Source organism: Leuresthes tenuis, unplaced genomic scaffold (genome assembly GCF_036924035.1).
Source record: "Leuresthes tenuis unplaced genomic scaffold, fLeuTen1.0.hap1 SCAF_17, whole genome shotgun sequence".
In the NCBI taxonomy this organism is placed as follows: domain Eukaryota; kingdom Metazoa; phylum Chordata; class Actinopteri; order Atheriniformes; family Atherinopsidae; genus Leuresthes; species Leuresthes tenuis.
In genome coordinates, this window is record NW_027325371.1 from 31,267,920 (window position 1) to 31,289,722 (window position 21,803).

A 21,803-nucleotide genomic window follows, 5' to 3' on the forward strand; every position below is an offset into this window, starting at 1 on the left:
AGAACTCACGCATACAGGGAGAACATGCAGACTCCACACAGAAAGGCCCCAGCTGGGAGATGAACCTGGAACCCTCTGCTGTGAGGTGACGGTGCTCACCACCACACCACTGTGCAGCCCACATTTAATGTCATTTTCTCAATTTTCGTAGAAAGCTAATAAAAAATCTTGTCTTAAAAGTAATTTTCTTACACACAAAAAACTCAACCTTCATCACAAGCCATAAAGACTAACTGAAGAACAGAACAAATACAGATCACACAGTAACCCAGAAAAAACCTAGTGAAGCTTAACAGATGTTCAAGAAATGAGGAAAACAAACAACCTCATAAACTCACAGACCACTGTAACCTCACCGTATTCCATCATTTTAGCACACCTCTGTTATTCCAGTTTTTCACTTATAAAATCCTTCTTTAACCTCTGAACTTCAGCAGTCTGTCACTTTAAGGACTGCTTTGACTTTTCTCCCTCGCAAATCAAAGAACCACTCACAAGACTCTGAAAAAAAACATAAGAAATTACATTTACTCACTAAGACCTTATTTTAAAATTTTAATATGAATCAGACTTATTGTCATGCATACACATGAAATTTGTCCTCTGTTTTTAACCCATCCATATTGGCACCTGTTGACCCACACATGCATAGGGTCACACACTCATGGAGACAGATATCATACACTCGAGCGGTGGGCAGCCAGTAAAAGCGCCATGGGAGCATGGGGGTACAGTGCCTTGCTCAAGGGCACCTCAGCCATGACAAGGAGGTGGACTGACATCCAGCTGTCAGTTTCACCAATCTTTTTGAGTGGCGAGAGTGGAAATCAAAGCACCAACCTTCTGGTTATTGGACGACCCACTCTAACCACTGAGTCACAGCCGCCCTATTTCACAATTTTAGCAAACAGGTTGGTTAATCTGTTTTTCATTTAGAAAACCCCTTACTCCTTTTAACTTCTGCGCTCGAATAACTAATTTCTCCCCTCTCACAGACAAATCTCAAACTCACATGTCAGTTTAAAAAAAAAGCACTAACTCTTGACCTTTATTTACTTCTATTAGCTTTCTTTACTAACATCAGCTCTCTCTTAATTTCATTCAAAACTATACATGTGTTATATTTAAAAAATGTATGAAAGGGGTTTTTATTCTATCTCAGCATACAGCACAGATCCGCTCACATGCTCTCTACTAAACTGGTTCTGTCACGGGTGGTGAGGGATGGTCATCATAGATGGTCATTTAAGTTCCAACATTGAGGCTAAATGGCCGGGATCAGTTCATGATTCTACGATCTTCCGAGCATCCTCACGAGCACAGAGGTTTTCACAAGGTGTGAGAATTTTACTTACCCAAAGGAGTGTACTTTTGAAGTAAGGTGTAGATAGCATAGGAATAATTTTGGTAATCTAATTAGAGGTCAGATGTAGAGGTCATGTTAAGGAATTTAAAGTGCTCATCATACTTTAATATAGATAGCCATATAAGGCACATATTGCATCAAATTGCCAAGTCTTAACAGATGTATATCCAACCAACATTTCTCTTATTCTGCAGGACAGTTCAATGGTGTTCTTCTTGGGGACAGAGGCTATGCATGCTGGTCGTACCTCCTCACATCAAGGGCAGAGAGGGCATTGAACCATGTACATGCTAAAACAAGGGCACAGATAGAAATGACCTTTGGACAGATTAAATCCATGTTCATTGCTCAAAGTTCTCAGACACCATGGCTGACTTCTGACAGAGCCATCTTAAATTAATAGTATACTTCATATTTTGTACATTTTGTCTTTTCTTGCTCGATTCCCTGCAGGTTCCAGTGGCTGAAAGGACTTTGTTTCTCCTGAACACAGTGAGGCACATTTACAGGGACACATTTCTGTTGATCCTTATTGTGACCTTTGAGTTAAAACCTATTTTCATAATTTAGCATTGACACAGTAGCAGTTTAAGTTAGAGCAAATGTAAAAAGGCTAACTGAACAGAGATAATTTATAATTTTCCAAATGTTAGGTCATGGCACCCCACTGTGAATATAAATGTAGAAACAAATTTCGAACACTTTGCATGAATCGTACAATAACGACAAGTTTCAAGTTAAAGTTGTGGGATGTCCTCTGTGGTCTGGGGATCAAGCAGGCAGATGGTGTCTCCCACCACTGACAGATATAAGCAAACCATCAGTTATTATAATTGAGAGAAAGTGATCAATACCTTCTAAATACTGGTCCCACACACCTTTGGGAACATATCCCGAGGAGGTCCCTCCCTCTATTCCTTCCACCAGTGGCCGCCCTCGGTTGCTGGTTAGAGCAAGTTCCTCTGCTGGTGTGAGATTTTCGGGTGGAGGACCCCCACCAATGGCAGAGGCCTTGATCTTTTTTTTTTGGTAGCTACAGTGCAACATATTTACAGCTCAACACATTTTGTGGATAAACACATTTTTTCAAAGGATACCCTGAAATATGTTCTTGTACTTTACTTTCACCTGCTGCCAGGTACGCTTTTGGCTGTTAAGATTGCTCCTGTTGTGAAGAATTAATATGTAGGTCACACGCTCATGATAAAATAGTCTCAAAGTATGATGATGCATGTTGATTATTGGGTTATTAATAAACTGAGCAGGTATATTATACCAGTATATTTGTGCAGTACATCTCATACAGAAAAAATTCAGCATGCTTTATGTAAAAAAATGTAAAACACAAAGAGGAGAGCATAAATACATGAGGACTGTGAAATAAACATGCAACAATTGACAACGGTAGGAAACTTATTTAATTTCCGCATTTAGTCTGTTGGCAATTGTTTGTGGCTGTTTCCCTCGCTTTATTGATTACAGCTAATTACCTTTTCGAGTGATGACAGTTAAGGGGGCTTTCCACCGGGGACACAAGTGCCGCGTTACAGCTGCGCCACGGTTTTGCTCTGTCCTCTGCCTGGCGTCAATCCCCACCGGGTAGTGATGTGTCTTTCGCAAACGATTCCTTCTTTATGAACTAATCTTTTATGTGACTCGGGAGTAACGAGTTGTCTCAGTGAGTGATTCGTTCATTTTCATGCAGTACCCTCCCTCGCCACATGGCAGGCGGCAGCTGCGTATGCTCAGTCAGCAGGACAGGAAACAGAAATGATTTGTTCACGACTCACTCAACTCCTCGGGTCCTCAGACAGGAAACAGAAATGATTCGTTCACGACTCAACTCCTCGGGTCCTCGTTCATTTGTCATGTGACAGTAAGCTCAGGCTGAAGAGCAGTAGGCACAACAGTTGTTCACAAACCGGATCATTCATATGGATCGTTCTTTCGTTCATTAGTCATGTGACTGCAGCTCAGCTACGGGGCTGCGGACAGAGAAACGAAGGAGGAAATGAATGCTGTCTGATTTGTGATGTTCATTACTTTGTCATGAAATCATAATTAATTAGTGGTCTTTGGTTCTTGTAGATATGTATAGTGTTCTTGTGTATAAATGCATGAAGTGTGTAAATAAATAAGTGATAATGTAATAATGTGAAGAAATACTTTTGAAAATTATATCAACATTGATTCTGTGTTATACTCTAGCATTAAATAATATAATAACAATAATAGTAATGACAACAAAAATATAATAATAATGATAATAATAATAATAATAATAATAATAATAATAATAATAATAATAATAATAATAATAATAATAATAATAATAATAATAATAATAATAATAATAATGATAGGACACAATAAATACACCATGTAACATTTTAAGGAACTTATTGTTACCTTTTTTCTCACTTAATTGTGTTATTAATTGTCAAAATTAATGTGAGTTTTACAATCACTTGTCACGTGACAGGGCTGAACAGATCATTCTCGTTCGTTCATTTGTCACGTGAAAGCAACAGAGTCACTGTCGTACTTTAAACAACAATGGCAGGGAGGATACAGACACGGGTCACCTTATTGTGTATTTGATTTCCCAGGTTTTCACATGGTTTGAATTGTTTGTGGCATTTTGTGTATTGTACTTTGTCAGCTCAGCTGAGACAAACTATGTTGCCTTCAGTGTTAAGTGTGTCACACCGTAATGAAGTGCGGGCCCCGGTGCGGTCACAGAGTCAGGAGGACAAGAACTCTTAGTTCAAACAAAAGTTTATTAGTTAACAGAAAATCTCACACAGAGGAAAAACCTGGCCTGGTGAGCAGGGAAGTCGGCCTGCAGAACCGGAACAAAAAACCAAGGTAATCCAAGAACTGAAAATAATCCACAAAACATCAAGGGTCAGGATCCAGGTCGTGAACCAAACAGGCATAACAAATACATTAACACACGAGCAAAGAAAGGCGGAGAAGACCAGGTATTTAAACTAACGGGGCAATCAAGGGAAGATGGAACACAGGTGAGTTACGAACCAGGTGTGACAAAGTGTTTAGAACCGTGGCCTTTTTGCGCAACGGCCACAGTAGGGCTACAGTGCCACCTGCTGGAAAAATGAATGAAATGACTCTAAAAAAGATTTGTTCAATTTACTGTTCGCGAGTAAAATATCCGAGTCAGTAAAAAGAGATGAACTTCCCAGCACTACCACTGGGCGCGTAAAGGCAGCGGAGCGCTGGTTTGTGAGCCAGCCGTATTCACACGAGATCGCTAGATCCCGCGATAATCCAGAACGTACGTGAGCCCACGAGATCCCGGGATAAATTGTATAAAGAAAACAACAACAAACAGTTTACTTTGCGTCTCTGTGTATGACTTGTTGATTTGAATCAAGCCTCTACTTTCTACGTCTATCATGGGTAAGTTTGCTACTCAGTTTCGATGATTGTCTGGTTTATAAGATTTTAATAGTAGTTTCGTCATTGACACTGTAATTTTTATTTTATTTCATTTATGCCTTGCAGTAATATTTATATCATTGTCACTCACTTTTGTAATATTATTTATATTATGGTCACTGAGTCTTGCAATATTACTATTTGTATCATATATATACACACACACACACATATATATATATATATATATATATATATTTGAAGTAACTGTTATCCAAACGTAGCAAAACTGAAAAATATTGAAGAGTGTCTCTAAAGTCAAATGTTACATTTATCACCACAACACCCATCCTACGAGTCTGTGTAGAATGTCGTCACGCAGCAACTTGTCAACTTGGCTGACAATAGCGGGAATGACTTGGAGGCGGGGGAGACAACCGTGTTCGAGGAGGAGGTTGAAATTGTGTGGGGGGGGGTTTCAAGGTTTTGAAGTACAGTCAGTATCTCTATTTTGGCCTGTTGCTGCCAGTCCTTATACAGTCTGTGTAGCATTGGCAAAATGCTTAAGGCAAAGTGGTATGCCTCATCCAGCTCCCCATCAGGCATATGTGGTTTCGGAACCGGCAGCTCCAGCAAAGACATCAGCCGCTCCACAATGCCTGTGTCTGGTGGTCTTTGGCCTCGTCTGGGTTCCTGGGAGCCTGCGGTGCAGCAGCCGGTCTTGAAGTGCTCCCCCTGGGGCTACGGGACCTAGAGGTAGACGGTGCTGAGTTTGATGGAGCCGGAGATGTAGAGGGTTGTGGACATAAAATGCCAGGTGTGCTGGATCAACCCTCAGACCCTGACAGTGACTGAGGGGTACCTGACCTTTCCTCATCATGATGTAACTGTAACTGTACAAAAACCAAAAAGAAATAAATTACACATAGGAACAATTTGTATATGAACATATCAGTTTCACATACAACTTCTCACTACTTTGTGCACTTTGACGATAAGACAACACAAATGCTGTTATCATTCTTGTTTGAGGCTTAAATAATGTAATGACATTAACTTTTGTTGAATTCATACAGACCTTCTTGGTTGAATATAGGGTAAAATGAAGGACATGATCTCTGCGTACTTCCAGTCCTTTTGTGTGCCACCTGCCGATCCACTTGGAAGGCCTTTTTTCTGGTTCTTCACAAACACATCCCTTAAAGCCTTCCATCTTGCTTTACACGTGTCAGCTGAAACAAAGGAGAGACACAGGTGAATAAACAATGTTCACGTATAATTTATATTTATTTGCTTCTTCCCTCACAGGTACATGGCTTCTAGAGATTCACTGCTGAGTCTGGCATATAGCTACCGCCTGGGGCATACTATGGTCATGAATTCAGTCCACATGGTGTGTGCTGCCATTGAGAAAATGATGATGGAGAGGTTCCTACCCAGGCCAACACAAGACATGGGAGGAAGTGGCTCAAGGCTTCTGGAAGAAGTGGAACTTTCCAAACAGCCTGGGAGCAATAGATGGGAAGCATGTGACCATCCAAGCCCCACCACTTATACGTCATCATTTCTCAAAAAAAAATCTGCATTTGCCGTCAACATGACTCCAGGTTATACAGCGTTTTAGGATTTTCCCACTCTGGGATCCGTTTTCAAAACATACCGGTTTCACACCTCGAAAAAGCTGGATTCGCCTGGACAATAAATCATTTATGTGGATTCGACAAAAACGTTGTTGTGTGGACGGGCTCTGAAAGTTCATGCACTTACCACACCTGACTATATCAAGAGTATTTAACACTGGGTAGCAACATTTTCAATAGGTAGTGATAATAGTAGTACATATTTGTATACACCTTTGATACCATAGCTGGGTGAAATCTTTTCTATGCATTTCCTTTTTCCAGAAAGCTTAGAATAAAAACATGGTTGAAAGTACAAAAGTTTCAAAGTTATTCAGTCAAGTACTTCTAAAGGAAAGCAATACTTTGAAGTCATTAAAAATATTCAGTAACTTTGCACTGATCAAGACGATAAATATGTAAGTAATTGTAATTTCAATGTGTAATTAATTTGATAAATAATAAAACATTTTACCACTACCCAGAAGTAGTTTCTGTTTCTGTTAATGTAAATTCACACTTTTATAATCTTAGGTAGTAGTTTATACTCACTATCCACTCCCACAACTCCTGCAATTAAATGCCAGGCTTTGTCCTTTCTTCCATTGTCCTTGTAAAAAAGGATATGTTATATCATATATGATTGTGTGTTGTTCAACTTCAATTATCAGTCTCCCGTCGTCCATGTCATAGACATCATAAAGAGTAGACGCTACATCGACTGCTGGGGCGCAAGAAATACGGTCGCCATCTTGGACCAGTCATCCTACCCATAGACAGCAGAGTATTTAAGATACCAGAGCACTGTATTCCTGTGCAAATCGGTGGACAATTGCGAACAGGGGTCAGGATTACATTTCACAAGTAAGATTTAACATTATTATTGGTTGTATTTTGTCAATAAAATATTATTGTACTGTATTTATGTCCGCCACCGAAATCATAGTCAGCAAACATTAAGCTAGGCTATGTTTATAGCCGGTGTTCACCCGGCTATTAGTCCAACTGAGACTTTATAAATCATATTTTCCATAACACAGGCTTAGATTACAACTGACACAAGAATACTATTGTAGAAATAATGCAAATATTGCTGATATAACTTTGATCTTATACAGGTGACACAGGCTTTATTATTCACATGTAATTCTTTCATCCCAACAAAAGTAAAATACCTCTCCCGTCTCATACCCACCCCACTTACTTAAAAATACAGACAACAGAACATCTGACTGTAGAATAGTTTGCAAACTAGCTTACTTACAATCTCAGCAGCTTTGGTTTATCGACAGATATGCGTCAAAATGAGAGTTTTGTTGACCCGAACCCTCTTAAGAAATTTGAAGGAATAGAATAGGAAAACGAAGGATTAAAATAAGCTTGACCTCCTTTTTAATATGTTTTTGTGTAGACTTTCCTCGAATCTCCCGTTTTTATTTTTCTTTGTTTCCCAAAGACAAAGATATGAGGAAAAAGTGGGAAGTTGCTTTGAGGAGAAAAAGATTCACTGTAAGCGAGTCATAAAGCTGCACCACATTGCCAAACTCATCCCGTTTGACCTGCAAAAAGGGAGCACGAGAAAGAAGCTCTGAAAACAATTCTCTTTTAGGGCTTTTAGCTCATTTAAACTTTCATGAGCAACTTGAGCAACTTTGTGTAAATATGGTTTGGGTCGGGGTGGCGTCATGTTCTTGTGTTTAACTTAAAATTTTTTATTTCATAGGATTTCTCCATCGTCTATCTGTCTGTCTTCATTTTTTTTTCTGAAATATAAATATATTTTCATTTATTTCAGAGAGAGGGATCTAGAGAGAAAGTAATTAAATGATAATCCATGTAAATTATTCAATGTAATTGTATTATGATTGAATTGTCTTTCGGTATGTTTTGCTCGGTAGGTTTAGGCAGAAAATACATCTGTGATAAGTTCAGAGAATATAAACCCAACAGAGCTCTTAGATCCAAGGACTCAGGTCAGCTGGTCCAGTTCAGAGTCCAGACTAAACATGGAGAAGCAGCATTTAGCTGTTATGCTGCAAACAAGTGGAACAAACTGCCAGAGGAGATTAAACTGTCACCAAATGTAGACATTTTTAATTCCAGGTTAAAAACATTTCTTTTCTCATGTGTCTATGCATGAAATCTGCACGGTATCTTTTAGCTTATCTTGACTGTTACTTGTTTTTATTCATTTTAATTAATTTCAATTATTTTATTTCTTTCTATTTATATTCTTTTACATATTTTTAAAGCTTTTTCTGCTCCCTGCTGCAATGCTTTTATTTTATGTAAAGTACTTTGAATTGTTTTGTACATGAAATGCGCTATACAAAAAAATTTGACTTTGACTTTTACTTTGACTTTTGGCAACAATGGTTGATACCATTCATGCCAATAAAGCCTATTTGAAAAATAGATTTTTTTATTTTTTCCAATATATTTAGATATAGATATTAATTGTTTCTGATATATAACTTTTCTATTATGTTTTATCTTATATATGGATGTATGTGTTATTTCTTCATTTTTCAACTTAATAGCTAAAAATAATAGCTAAAATAGCTGAGTAGTACACAATCTGCTTCTGCTTCTCTATCATATATTAGTATTTTTATACATGCGTGTATGCGTATTTTATTTCGTGTCTTTTGCAAAATAGCCTACCTATCATACATAACATATCACATACCAGAATATTCTATTACTGTTAAGCCTACTATGAAAATTAAAATACACCAAATCATGTGTCCGGTATCATACCTACGTGTAAGACGTTTGGAGAAAAAAACCCCGTGAAAATCAGTTTTGTATTCAGCGAGTTATGATAGATTATATGCGCTGACATTTTCGCCTGCCAGACAGATTACACTGAGTGGAGCGGGTGACCGGTCCAAGATGGCGGCCTCACGGCTCGTCAGCGCTAATAGGCAGTAGCGGTCGATGCGGCGTCTATTGTTTAAATATCTATGGTCCATGTTGCCACGCTGACCTTTAATCGATTGACTGCTGGCCTGGTGCCACCTGAGATGACGTTCTGTCGATGTAAAGTTGTGATCGGCTATATGAACTAAGTAAAGTGTTTTATTTTGAAAGGGGACGGAAGTTTATTTTGTTGATTCTGTGTTGTATTTCCTGTACTCAACAGAGCAATCTGCTCCGTTGAGCTTGACGTGGTTCAGCAACGGCTCAGTCAAGGATCGAAGTGAAACTGCTGAGACGTAGCGGCGCGCCCAGTGGGTGCACTGTCATTGACTAGAGTGGCAGCGATCAGCAGTGGTGACCGCGCAGCCGTTACGTTCCCGATTGAAATTCTGAGTTAAAATCCTCATACAGCTCCATCAGCATTCTTTTTTCAGCTGCAGAGAAAATAACATGTCTTGTCTTGCTCTCCTTTTCTGCCATCTCCTTTTTTTCCACCATCCACTTGTCAGAGCTTCCTACTTTCCTCGGGCACTCATAGCTAGTCTATGTAAGCCTTGCTTGAGTCAGCCTCATTAGATGCAGCTTGAATGGGAGATTGGACTGAAGACAAGTTTCGGTGCAATCTGTTTGTTTCCTTAGCTAGGATATTATTTTTTTAATTGGCTCTATATGAATGAATTGGATTATGATTACAATGAATTGAATTCCAATTGGCTTGAACTGGACTATATTATTTAAGTGCCTTGGGATGACAATTGTTGTAATCTGGCGCTATATAAATAAATTTGAATTGAATGTCTTAGTGGAAGGACTTGAGGTTTAATTGGGAGATGGTGTTGTTTTAAGCGAGGCTTTCCCGATACAGTCTGGCTTTCTTTAGTTCTCTCACCCAGGATTTCCACGGCACATAACGGCTACGCCGCGGTCACCGTTGCCAATCGCTGCCACTCTAGTCAATGACAGTGTACCCACCGGGTGCGACGCAGAATGTGGCAGCAGCGGCAGAGCTATTGCTGAACCGTGTCAAGCTCAACAGAGCAGATTGCACAAGCACAGGAAATCCGACACAGAATCAACAAAATAAACTTCCGCCTCCTTTTGAAATAAAACTACAATTACACAAATATAGAAACTGACTAGCACACTTATGATAGAAGCAGAAAAGTAGAGGATAGATGGTCTGATCAACAGGTTCTTCCACGTCTGAGAAGCAAATTAAGCTGTTTGTTGTTTCCTTTATACACAGTTTATCGCGAGATCTCGCGGTTTCGCGTAGTTCCGGATTATTGCGGGATCTAGCTATCTCGCGTGACTATGGCTGGCTCGCAAAGCCAGCGCTCCGCTGCCTGTACGCACCCGGTGGAAATCCCCTGTCAGAGCTGAGACCAGGAACAGAAATGCACGTGACGGAAAATAGCTTGGAGAGATGTGGAGAGCATCTGACAAAAACTATGGAAGGGAGCTTAAATGCAGAGGAGGACTGATTAGTGAATAGTAGCAGCTGAGATGATTTTACACAGGTGAGTAAATGGAGCTAATGACTTACACATGGAAACTAGGAGTGAGAAAACTAATAAAGACTTTAACATGAGAATGGCTTAAAAGACAAACTAAAGAATAAAAGGCAAAATGGAGAGAACCTGATGACAAACATAAACAGATAAACACAACCTGCTGGGGCCAAGCAACTAGTTATTCACTCATAAGAGTGCACTCACATCATCACACATCACAGCAGGCTGGCTTTTCCATTTCTAGGTGGGTTTATGTCTATGTCTATGTTTATGTCTCAAATGTTGTCTCATAAAAATTCCTAACCCTTTGCCAATGTTTTTTTAGCCATTGATGGTGAAAAGGGCACTGACAGAAGTCCTGAACTGTGAGATCCAAAAGAACATGACAGGAGAGCATGTAATAATGACACTTTTACTAAAAATTGGCCTTAAAAGGAAGTTTTTGGTGTTCTGGCAGCTAGTTATATATGAATGTTAGCTGCCCAATGGTAATATCAAATATTAGGTAAAGCCATCCCAGTTTGTTCTGGCCTCCACAAAAAATCCCTTCAAATTCTCAAAAGTTTCTTTTTTCTTTTTTTAATGTGAAATAGATTGAGATTCAGGGCATTTGAAAATTGCATCTGTATTATTGAGCTGCAGCCCAGTTTGGAATCTAAAATATAATTCATATCTCCTCAAATGATAAATTTATACTTCTTGATATTATATAATTATAGAAGGAGATCTTACAATCATCTCAAACTTAAAAGTTATATGTTGGGAGCCTCACACTTCACAAGTACTTCAGCATAAGTTTCATGTCTAACAAGCTTTAGCCTTCATTTAAAGAAATTATCCATCCATTAAATGGTAAATGGACTTGTACTTGTATAGCGCTTTTCTAGTCTAGCTGACCACTCAAAGCGCTTCACTACATGCCGCATTCACCCCACTCACACACACTCATACAGCACGTCTTAAGATTCATAACTACGTGCTTTTCTAATCATTCATACACACATTCATAACCCCAATGATACACTGGGGGGGCAACGTGGGGTTCAGTCTTGCCCAAGGATGCTTCGACATGTAGCCCGGGGAAGCCAGAGTCGAAGCACCGACCTTCCGATTGGTGGGTGACTGCTCTTCCTCCTGAGCTACAGCCGCCATTACTAAGCTTATTATATTATCAACAATTTGTCAGAGCAACAGGGGAAGCAAATAGCTACCTAATACATATTTTTAAAGAAAGAAAATAAAAACACTGAAAATAAAAAAAAGGAAACAAGTATAAAATTAGTGTCATTGCAGTAAACGTGAATTTACTACAAAGGCTAGAGCAGCTGCAGCAGCAAGCTGACTGTGGGGGTCGCTGGAGATTATAAAGTGTTACTAACATTTTACTGTTCTGCCCTTCGAAGCACACTTATGATAATGTCCAGTGTGCTGCATCCAGTTGCATTCCCAAAGTATTGTATCTTTATAGAATATATAGAATCGCTGATTCTCCCACCCAAAGTGGAAATCACAAAAACCTCTTGAGTTTGTTGTTGTGTATCGTCCACCTGGCCCTTATTCTGAGTTTCTGTCTGAATTCTCAGAGTTTTTATCCCAGTTAGTGCTAAGTACAGATAAAGTCATTGTAGTGGGTGACTTTAATATTCATGTAGATGTTGAACATGACAGCCTAAATCTTAATTTAAATTCTATATTAGATTATATTGGATTCAATTGGATTAGATTCAAGTGTTCACAGACCCACTCACTCGTCTCAATTTAATTACAATGAATTCAGTTCAGTTCAATAATACTTCAATAATAATTTATTAATCCCCGAAGGGAAATTATGTTGCTCCGGTTTAAATCATATGCTCTTCCTATAGCTAGATAACAAAATAAAATATAAATATGCTGACAAACATGTAGAAAGTTGAAGTATAGCAGAGAGGAAGACATCGATACAGTATCTTCAGAGGTCACCATCAGTGGGTTGGAGTGGTGCCTTTGTAGCTTGGCAGAGGAGTAGTTGATGAGTGCACATGTAGCTTTGGCAGGTAACACAGATAAACTCTCTTGTTAGACAACATGGATTGAAATTCACAGCCAAATTTGACGCTCCTTCTCAGTGACATGTCCAGGATTACACCACCTGTTGTTAGAAAGCTCTGTAACCCCTCTCCTTCACTGTTACCTCTCTGCCTGCAACCTTTGTCAGCCTGTATACTCTTACAGCTGAGTTCAGTGGTGTTTGAAGAGTTTCAGTCAGGATTCAGAGTGCATCATGGCACAGAAACAGCACTGGTGAAAGTTACCAATGATCTCCTCTTAGCCTCTAATAGCGGACTTGTTTCTGTGCTTGTCCTGTTGGATCTCAGTGCTGCATTTGATACGGTCGATCACAGCATTCTGTTACAGAGACTTGAACATGTTATTGGGATTAAAGGAACTGCATTAGGCTGGTTTAAGTCATATTTATCTGATAGATTCCAGTTGGTTCTTGTGAAAGAAGAAACAAAGAAACGTTTATAGTTTGGGATGTTTAGGTGACCCTGAAATATTCCATAGTTATCCCGCAATAGACCTTGGATGCTGGGGGAGCTCCCATGATGCACCTTTCCTCCCTCTGCTTTCTTTACTCTCCATGTATATGTGACATTGTTGTCATTAACTTGTGTTTCTCTTTCTCAGCAAGTATCTCTGATCGAGTGTTGTGGAGCTTGTTGTCCCCTCTTTTGTGTCCTTTCAACCCCCAGCTGAGTGAAGCAGATGGCCACCCTTCCTGAGTCTAGTTCTGGCAGAGGTTTCTTCCTGTTAAAAGGGAGTTTTTTTCTTTCCACCATTGCCTTTTGCATCAGAACGAGGGATTGGATCATAGTGAAGTTTTGGTGCAATCTGTTGGTTTCCTTAGCTACAAATCTTTTTTTCAAACTGGCTCTGTATGATTTGGACTAATTTGGCATTTAGTTAATTAAATTTTATTGGATTATGAGTATATTACAAGGAATTGGATTCTAATTGATTTGAATTGAACTGTATCTTAGAACTGCCTTGATATTACATTGCTGTGATTTGGCACTATATGAATAAAACTGAATTGAATTCAACTGAAAAAAGCAACAACAAATGTCACAGCGCTTCCATTTCTGATCAATCAGAGATGAGGCTCATGGGATGATAAAAGGCAAATATCGCAAAATAATATCTTTATTGTCAAATAAACCACATTTGTTGCACCAACAGTGAAAAAGAAAACAAAGATCTAAACCAAAAGCAGTCTAAGGACCAAGCAGGCCCAACCCATCAATTATATGGATCTGATAAGTAACAAAGAAACATCTCATACACAAGGACCGTGATCTGTATGAAAACCTGACAAGAGGCCATCAGCTTCAAGGACTCTAGTGTTAGACAAGAACAGAAAGCAAACCCGAACAGAGGCCAAATTCTACTAAATAAAACAAGAAGCAGGACGAGAAGGCAAAAAAACACGACACAAGGCTTCAAACAATATTAAGAAAGGCCAAACTGCAGAGTAAAATACTTTTCTTAAAGTGAAACAAAAAACCTGGCCTGCAACAAAGATAAATTTTAGCTTCACAGCTGTGTTATACAATTCTTTTTTCTCTTACAAATCCTCCTTTAACTTCTACACAACCTCTCCATACAAAGAGCTCAAGAATCTATTGACTTCTTGAATCCCTTGTATGCTGTTGTGGTTATATGCATTTCTGCTGAATCTGGAAATTATTCTAAAAAGCTGCAAGGATGAGTCCGGACTACTCTACTTTTTTCTCCACAGCACAACTAATTGCCCATTTGCAGAGTGATGGTCTGTTTGAAGAATTTCAGTCTGTTTTAAAGTGCACCAAGGTACTGAAACCATGTTAGTTGAATTTATAAATGACTTCCTTATGACCTTTGACAACACTCTTGTCTCTGTGCTAGTTCTGTTAGATGTCAGTGTATCAGGTATTTAAAACTGCTCACCCTCTCCTCTGGACTCCCTTTGATGTTGAGGGGCTTGTAGTCTCACTTCTGTCTCTTTCTAAGTTCACCATCAGCTCCAAGGTCTTGCTGATGTTCAGCTGGAGACAATTTTGCTGACACCATAAAGCCAGGTACTCCACCTCTTCCATGTAGGCATCCCTCTGTTGTTTGAGATGAGGCCCAGAACCACAATGTCATCCGCAAAGTTAACAATGGTGTTGGAGCCATGAGTGGCAATAGAGCAGAGGATCTAGGACTCCTTCCTTTTGGCATTATTATTAGGAAACAAGACAATCATTTCTCGGCTTGAAAGGAACCTTAGAGTTTTTTTTGTTGTTTTATTTTTTTAAACAGCATCTGTCATTTGATTCACATAATATATAAAACAGGTTTCCAGGACTGCCTTCTTTTATCTTCGTAATATAGCCAAAATTAGGAACATCGTGTCTCAGAGTAATGCAAAGAAATTGGTCCATGCATTTGGTTCTTCAGAGTTGGATTTCTATAATTCTTTTGAGACTGTCCAAAACATTATCTGAAAAGAGTCCAGATAATCTAAAATGCTTGGGTGAGAGTTGTTCACGTGAGAATGAGCAGGAGAGATCATCTTTTTCCAATCTTAGCTTCTCGCTATTTCTTCTCCTTGTTAAATCTTGAATAGCACCTGAACATTCTCATCTTCACTTATTGTTGTCAATAAGTGAGTTTAGATCTCTTGTTGTCATTGAGTTGCATTTCTTTCTCTCTGCAGGTATCCCTGGCCTGGTGTTATGTACTAACAAGTGTGCCAAGATACTAAAAAGATTGTTGCAGAATAGATTGTGGGACTCGTATCCATGAGATCTTGGTTGCATTCCACTCTGAAACCATTAACTTTTCATTCGTAAACTGCAGTTCCAGTCTGGCTCTCTCTCTTCCTCCCCATTTTTTCTTTAGACTTTTGCTCTCATTCTCTCTTTGGTGTTTGACACCAAAAATGCTTGGCTAAGTTAAGCTATTAAAACTCCCAGGTCAGGAAAGGTAATCAGGTCAGAATGATATTCAGTCTTTCAAAACCCTGCACAAAGGTTTACTCTGAGACAGTATGAATGTCTGTTGAGATAACAAATTTGTGTTTTGTAGAAATGTGAAATTGGATCATTGTTTGTCGTCCCATTGCTGTCTGATGTCTTTATGGGGTTCTGAGGTAATCCCCTAGAGCCATCAGGCCTAGGTAATGTCGGATTGAAGCAAATCTTTTTATAGCAAAATACAGTAAAAAGAGTGAGTCATTAGATACTGTTCCTTTTAACACAGACACAGCCATTTTTACTTGAAAATCAATGAGTTTTATGTTTTCTTTTTGTGCACTTCGTTGCCTTTGTGTGTGGTATTCTCATTTACTTTTAAACAAATAATTTCAGCAAGTAAGTTTTCAATACTGTAAAATATACCTAATTGACATGTAATGCCCTTTATATACTTTGAGGTGGCATATTCCTACCTGGTATCCAAAATGTTATAAATGGTCATCAGTTTCAATTTCACAGTGTTGAATCAGATTCCAGAATAGTGATATATAGCATCCTTAATGCACTTTTGTTGTGGTTGTCAAAGGTCAGAGCAGAGGTGAAACATCAGTCGATCATAAAAAGATTCAAAGTTTTGAAAATGCTGATGAGATTGGTGAGCTCTGGTGAAGATGAATGAATGAAAAGGACATATTGGGTCTACTTGTCTATCTCTTTACTATTGAGTAGTAAAAGAAAAAATGTAATATCTATTACCAGAGATTATGCCTTTTCACATTGAGTTTCAAAGCATGATGGACATGCCTTCAGAAAAAGCTATCAGAAAAAAGGGCCTTGTGCCCATGGCCCTGTGATTTTAGTCATGTTTAACATGAACACTAACATGTTTACATGCATTTAAAACCCAGTTTTGGTAGGACTAACACAATAATTTGTTATTTAAATGTCATGTAAAACATGCTTCTGATGGTATCATGTGTGGTTTGTGTGAATTACCAATGAGGAACAGTGGCAGGTTAATGAGAACTTCCTTTTGGTGCTATTAAGGCACAGCCGTTATGTAAAAAGGGCTGCACAGTGATTGTATTATTTCATTAGTATATTTTTTCAATTTAATTTGATGTTGTTAAAACTCAAAAGAAAAAAAAACACCTTGAACAGTCTCTCTCAAAGTGCCTAATCTATCTACACTATCTGTAAACACTTTCTCTCTCCCCCCTTTAGCTAAAATGTGTGTAAATGTTTTTAATAATGGTTAATAAATGCTGCTAAGTGTCTGCATCAAAAGATCAGGTATCAGAGTTAATGCCACTCTGTTAGCAGTCTCCTCTCTTTTTTTCAGTCTGTTGGTGCCTCTCCTTCACTCTCCCTCCTATATCATCTTTCATGAATTTCAGAAAACCTCTCATGTCACATAGACACACACACATACATCTTCATTCTTTTCCAGTAATAGTGGAGCATGACTTCCTGGTTCTGAAGTCATCTGACGTCTGTCCAGGACTTTTTACCATGACGAGACAAACAGGGAAAGCAGCACAGGAAATTAACTTGTTTGAAATGAGTTTGCTTCATTTCTAAGTAACGAATGAGTAACTTGGCTACAGGTTAAATTTACCTCCTGCTCTGGTCTTTAATCATACTTGTAAACTGATCCAGATCCAGGACTGTAAAATATGCAGGACAGCACAAATGTAGATATCAAACGGTCAGGAAAACTACCAGATACTGTGAGATGGTGTCGGGCTAAGCAGATACTTGAATTCTAGTTGTCACTTGACATTAGACAGAACCTGGAGGGCATGACCTCACATATGTCCTCAGGAAACTTATTATAGTGGCGTGGTGATCAGTAAATAAACTGATTTAGTTTATTCATCACTTAAGAAATTAAATTCTGTCTAATATTTTAAGCAAAGACATGAAATATTCCCTGATTTATACCAAAAAAGGTTTTGTTCAATGTTGGATTTGATAACAAATTCAATGATTTTCAGTCTCTTTTGGATTTTAGAGAATTGTGATGGTTTAAAAAAATTAAATTGTTGCCATAAATATGTTAGATAGAAGGATTGCTTTGCAATGGCTGTGCGTTGCTGTGGTAGTTTGCACTGTTGCCTCATAGCAAGAGGGTTCTGTTTATAGTCCTGGCTGGGTTCCTTCTGTTTAGGGTTTCAGTTGTCCAGCTTGCAACCACTGTCCAAAAACATGCATGGTATGATGGTGAGTTTAACTTGACCAGACATATTGTGTGGGAGGGAGCAGGGCCTTGTCACTGCTCACACCACAGAATGTTACAATGAAGTATAAGAGGATCTCACAAATGCTTGTCGTTGGGAATTCTGTGTATGTTGCCATGTAATAGCAGGAGTGGCAGCTATCTTCAGATCAGGGTTACTAATCAGTCCGAGACCCAAGATTAGTTTTAGCTCTTTTGAATCTCTGATTCTCATTTTTTCTCAGTGGAAATCACAAAAACCTCTTCTACCTGTTGTGTATTGTCCACCTGGCCCTTATTCGGAGTTTCTGTCTGAATTCTCAGTGTTAAACCATTGAGGTAACATTAATAGACAGCATGGCATAACTTTCCATTGTTATGCTGATGATACTCAGCTGTTCTTATCTATGAAACCAGATGAAACCAATAGGTTGGTCAGACTACAAGCCTGTTTTAAAGACATAAAGACCTGGATGACTCAGAACTGTCTGCTTTTAAATTCAGACAAAACTGAAGTTGTTCTCTTTGGACCTGAGCGCTTCAGGGAGAAATTGTCTAGTTATATAGCTATTCTAGATGGTATTTCCTTGGCTTCTAGTTCTACAGTGAGGAACCTTGGAGTTCTTTTTTACCAGAATTTATCATTTGACGCAAAAATAAAACTGGTTTCTAGGACTGCCTTCTTTCACCTTCGTAATATTGCCAAAATCAGGAACAAAACTGCTTCATGCATTTGTTACTTCAAGATTGGACTACTGTAATTCCTTATTATTGGGCTGTCCCACATATTCTCTGAAAAGCCTCCAGCTGATCCAAAATGCTGCAGCCAGAGTTCTGATGAGAACTAACAGGAGAGATCATGTTTATCCAGTTTTAGCTTCTCTTCATTGGCTCCCTGTTAAATTCAGAATAGAATTTAAGGTTCTTCTCCTCACATATAAAGCTCTTAATGACCGAGCTCCATCATATCTTAAAGATCTCATTGTAAGATATTTTCCCAACAGAGCACTTCGCTCCCAAACTGCAGGTTTACTTGTTGTTCCCAGAGTTTCTAAAAGTAGAATGGGAGGTAGAGCCTTCAGTTATCAGGCCCCTCTCTTGTGGAATAAGCTGCCAGTAAATGTCCGGGAAGCAGACACCCTTTCCACTTTTAAGATTAGGCTTAAAAATGTCCTTTTTGATAAAGTTTATAGTTAGGGATGGCTCAGGTAATCCTGAAACCTCCCATAGTTAAGCTGCTATAGGCTTAGACTGCTGGGGGACCTCATCTGTCACACCTTTCCTCACTTTGCTCTCTTTTTCCCCCTGTTTAATTTCACAATTGATTTTATGTACATGTGACATTATTGTGGTTATTAACGTATGTTTCCCTGTTCCAACAAATATCCTTTGAATGGCGTTATGGTGTTTTTCCCCCCTCTCTTCCCTCTTTTCTGTCTTCTCAAACCCCAGCTGGTCGAGGCAGATGGCCACGCTTCCTGAGTCTGGTTCTGCCAGAGGTTTCTTCCTGTTAAAAGGGAGTCGTTCCTTTCCACAGTCGCCACAGGCACGCTCAGGACGGGAAATTGGACTGAAGACAAGTTTCGGTGCAATCTGTTGGTTTCCTTAGCTAGGATATTAATTTTTTGAATTGGCTCTATATGAATTAATTGGATTATGACTACAATGAATTGAATTCCAATTGGCTTGAATTGGACTATATTACTTAAGTGCCTTGAGATGACAATTGTTGTAATTTGGCGCTATATAAATAGAATTGAATTGAATTGAATTGAATTGAATTGAATCTCCTGTTGCGTTTTTTGTTGCAGCACAGCTGAAAGAGCTGTTGAACAAAGTCATTTCATCAAGAGGGCCCACAGTATTGTCCATTATGTTTGGCAACTTGTGTATCATTCTTCTTTGTACAATCAGCCCCAGGGTCTCCACAGATGTCTCTGATATGTACATATCAGTTCATGTCAAAGTAGAGCCTAGTCTTTGAGATTGATTTAGTTGACCAGTAAAAATACCATGCTGATGACAAGACCTCCAGCTCTTCCTGCATGATTTGAATATTCTGCTCTGATCACTATTTATGGAGGATGGATGTGAAAACCGAGCTTAATAAAACCATTTTTTGTGAAAATGTAAAGGACTCCCTATCAGATGTTATACAGGACAATATCTTTATAAGGTCACATGGCAACATGTGTTAATTAAATAAAACTTTGTAAACAGTCACAAACTAGCCAAACCAACAAACACTACCAAAATTACTAGAGTACATTGTGTAAAAACTATAGAGTTAAGTCTGACCTTCTGACCTTTCACTACTGTTTCTCTGGACGACTCAGACAGATATGTGGGTGTCATTTAATCTTCTTGTTCAGGTTTGTGCCCAGCAGCCTTCCTGCCCACTCATGCAACATATCTCCCTTTTCAGTCTTCACTGATGATTAACCTCCCTCCTTGTAACTCGCCCACGTCACTTGTCCTCATTTTGTACTGGTGGCGCGACGGCAGTGCGTTTGCTGTCAGGCCTTTCAGGGAGACGCTGGAAGGGAGAAATTAACGAGGGGTAGATTTCAAGTAAAAATGTCAAAAACTGGAAGAAAAATAAGAAATAAAGAGAGACTTACTGTTAAAGATGTCTTTAAAATGTTTGAAGAATAAAAAATATGATAAAACTCAGCCATGTGGACACATTTACAGACAGTAAATTGTATTGTCGTCCCAGCTTCCTGTCCTGCTGGATTGGCAGGGTTCAGCTAACCAGAAGGCTTCCTGTCGAGCTTAACCTCATTGTTGTAACAGATTAGCTCACTTATTCAATTAGTATACACTCACCCCTGCACATTCACCCATCAGAAATCTATGCCTGCCCAAACCAATTGTTGAAAAGTAAACTCATTCCCATAAGTCCCTTGTGATAGGACTGTTTAATCAATAGAGACCTTTGAATCCATGGAAAGATTTCACCCATCTTGTGGAGAGAATGTGCAAAAAAAAGATAAAGTCAAATCAATATTCGCTAAAGTGTTAGTACATGAGGGATAGAGTAGAGGAAAAGTTGATAGGAGCTGAAGTTGACATACAACAAAATTAACATGAGATGGAATATGAAGCATTTCTTTATGTATATGATAAGATGCACTAGATGATATACTAGGGATCAGCAAGCTAGCCTATCCTCCACACAAATTAAACAAATGCCAACATAACAACGTACATTGAGTATATGAGACTCACTATATTATGTGATGTTCACATGTTTTAGTATGATGTAATGAATATATTTCATTTAAACAGGCAGGGTTGGCTAAAATGCCCAAAGATCAAATGTCATTTCACACTCTTGTTAACCTCATGGGACATTCAGAGCTAAAATTGTTATTGCATAAGACTTGATACAGCTGTGCTGAATGGACTCCTCTCTGTTGCTCAAAAATATCATTTCCGCCTGACTGATTACAACAAGAACATTTATAGAAGAATCAATGTAGCGTTGAGGTAAACTATCAACAACATATAATAATAAAATTCATATTGAAGGACAATTCTAATGTCATTGAGTTTCAGTCTCTTTATTTGTACTGAATTTTGCTAACACCGTTTTCACTTGCAATAAAATAATTAGATTTTGAAAGAATATTTGCTGGTCTTATTTGGAAGAATTTAAATGAAGATGGATACTCAAATCATGGCCCATGTTGTTCATTGTTCACATCCATCACAAGTTAGCATTCTTCCTGTTTGAGTCTGCAGCTAATGTACTTGTTGTTTAAGTGTACATTCTCATAT

The 21,803-nt window shown here is 38.7% G+C and overlaps 1 protein-coding gene and 1 pseudogene across 1 annotated transcript in view; one reads left to right on the forward strand and one right to left on the reverse strand.

The window, feature by feature from the left end:
• Positions 1 to 21,803, forward strand: part of hoxb4a (homeobox B4a) — a 342,957-nt gene that overhangs the window by 55,974 nt on the left and 265,180 nt on the right. The window lies entirely within an intron of this gene.
• LOC140273114 (uncharacterized) lies at positions 5,120 to 7,073 on the reverse strand (annotated as a pseudogene).